Source organism: Engraulis encrasicolus, chromosome 9 (genome assembly GCF_034702125.1).
Source record: "Engraulis encrasicolus isolate BLACKSEA-1 chromosome 9, IST_EnEncr_1.0, whole genome shotgun sequence".
NCBI classification, from domain to species: domain Eukaryota; kingdom Metazoa; phylum Chordata; class Actinopteri; order Clupeiformes; family Engraulidae; genus Engraulis; species Engraulis encrasicolus.
The window spans coordinates 5,328,171-5,330,670 of record NC_085865.1 but is presented as its reverse complement, the minus strand read 5'-3'; positions in this window follow the sequence as shown (position 1 = coordinate 5,330,670).

Sequence of the window (2,500 nt, the reverse complement as noted above, 5' to 3'; positions counted from 1 at the left end):
CTCTCTCCCTCTCCTCTCTCTTTCTCTCTCTCTCTCCCTCTCCTCTCTCTTTTTCTCTCTCTTTCTCTCTCTCTCTCTCACTCTCTCTCTTTCTCTCTCTCTGCATCTCTCTTTTTCTCTCTCTCTCTCTCCCTCTCCTCTCTCTTTCTCTCTCTCTCTTTCTCTCTCTCTGCATCTCTCTCTCTCTCTTTCTCTCTATCTCTCTCTTCATCTTTCTCAATCTTGGTCTTTTTCTGTCACTCCGTCCATCAATCTCTCTATGTCTTTTTCTTCCTGCATCTCTCTTATCTCTTTCCCTCTCTCGTTTGCTTCTCTCCTTGTGTTTATCTCTTTCCCCCTCTTCTTTCCTTCCCTCCTTGTCACTCTACCTCACTCACTCCTCTTCCTCTCCACCTTACCATCTGCCTGTCTCTGTCCGTCTTTCTGTCTGTCTATCTGTCTATCTGTCTTTCTCTCTCTGTTAACCCTTGTAAGGTGTTTGGGTCATTTTGACCCTTTTTTCAGTTTTTAGCTTGAGAAAAATAGCATCAGTTATTATTCTTTCACACTGAAATTCACTGGCTGTGGCTCATTTTCAGTGTGAAACATGACACTGCACATTTCTATTACACAGGAGGTGTCCCCGTGTCATTCTGACACATATTACTTTGGGGGGCTTATGCATCAATATTTTCTAAACTGTCTGATACAATAGTGATCACATGTTGAATAGACAAGGCAGAGGAATTATGTAGAAAAAGGAGTGCAGATATTGTTCGGTACTTCAGTTGTGCATCAATTTTTCAACCTTGCACGATAAGAACACTGATGGCTCAATCTCTCTCGGTATCTCTCACTCTCAAAAAATATGCACAGAAATTGACAATGAAGGGAACATGATATAAATATGAGCTATGACTTTTTTACTTACTTTTCCATATGCCCGGGTCAAAATGACCTGAAAACCTTCTATGTAATAACAACACGAACACCCTACCAGGGATAAGTATGACTCAGTTCTGATTGGCAGTGAGCTAATGTCCAAGGAGAGCTCTAAAACTGTGACAGTAAAGCAGTGTTTCTCAAAGTGGGGCGTAAGCCCCTCTGGGGGGGGCACGGAGGCATCTCAGGGGGGGGAGTGTGAGATCTGATTGTGGGTTCCCCCCCCTCATGATATCCTGTCTCGCCAATAAGTCAATAAGTTTAAAGCCCCCTCACCAACATTGTATTATTAATTGTCATGAATTTGAATAGCATAAATGAACACACATCTGCACAGTAAATGTTGCGGTGTTAATTCAACACTTAAAGAGTTCATTTGAGTCCAAATGATGTCAAATCAACTCTCTAAGTGTTAAATGAGCACGGCAGAATTTACTGTGTGCATTCAACTGCAGCCCCCCTGTTTAATATCACCAGTCACCTTTCCTTCTGCACAGCGATCGCAAAATCAGTCTGCGCGAGTACTGCTGTTGCTTGGGGTGGGGGGCTGGGAAGCATTCAGACCCTCTTAAGGGGGGAATGATGGAAAAAAGTTTGAGAACCACTGCAGTAAAGGGAGTGTCGCGCTGAACGCACATTGGAGCCTTACGCCGAAATGTTGAATAATAGGAAGGATGACATCAGACAGGCATGGTTTGGGCAGATATTTGTTATATTCGTCCTCCATTAATATTTAACACTAACTACGTTTCCTCAAGTTACATTTCCTCAAGTAATTGAGTAGACCTTATGAGAAATTTGTCATTTTTAAATTCAAACCTCTGTCCAATACCATGTTTATCAGATACAATATTGGTGCGCATGCATCGTGTCAATAATCACCAAAGTTGCCATTAGTCTCTAGTGCAAAACACAGAGTGTGTCCCCTGCCTCCCCACTAGCCGAGGAGGAGGCTGGCTGACTTGTTCCCTGGCTGACTCCTGCCTGCTGCTTGTTATCACGGACCTCCGAACCGCAGAGATGGCTGATACGATGCGATGCGACACGGAGACATGGCTCTGTTTCTCTTAAAAATTCAGCATCCTCTCCTGCCTTCCCTGCTTGTTGGGGAGGTTCTCAAGGGAGAGATGAACAAGGATGGTGGGTGGTGGCGGGTGACTGTGTCTCTGTGCGTACGTGAGTGTGTGTGTGTGTGTGAGTGTGTGCACGCGAACGTACGCGCATACGTTGTGTGCGTGCGTGCATTTGTTCATATTTGTGTGTGTGTGTGCGTGTGTGTGTGAGTGCATGCGTGTGTGTGGGCATGCGTGTGTGTGGGCGCGCGCCTGTGTGTGTGTGTGTGTGTGTGTGTGTGTGTGTGTGTGTGTGTGTGTGTGTGTGTGTGTGTGTGTGTGCATGCGTGTCTGTGGGCGCGTGCCTGTGTGTGTGTGTGTGTGTGTGTGTGTGTGTGTGTGTGTGTGTGTGTGTGTGTGTGCAAGCTCATGTGTGTGTCCCCGTATGCTTTGGGAGGGTGCCTCACAAGAGCCAGACTCCTTTGGCAAACGCCTGGAGTGTTTGTCCTCTGTCACCGTACCGAAGG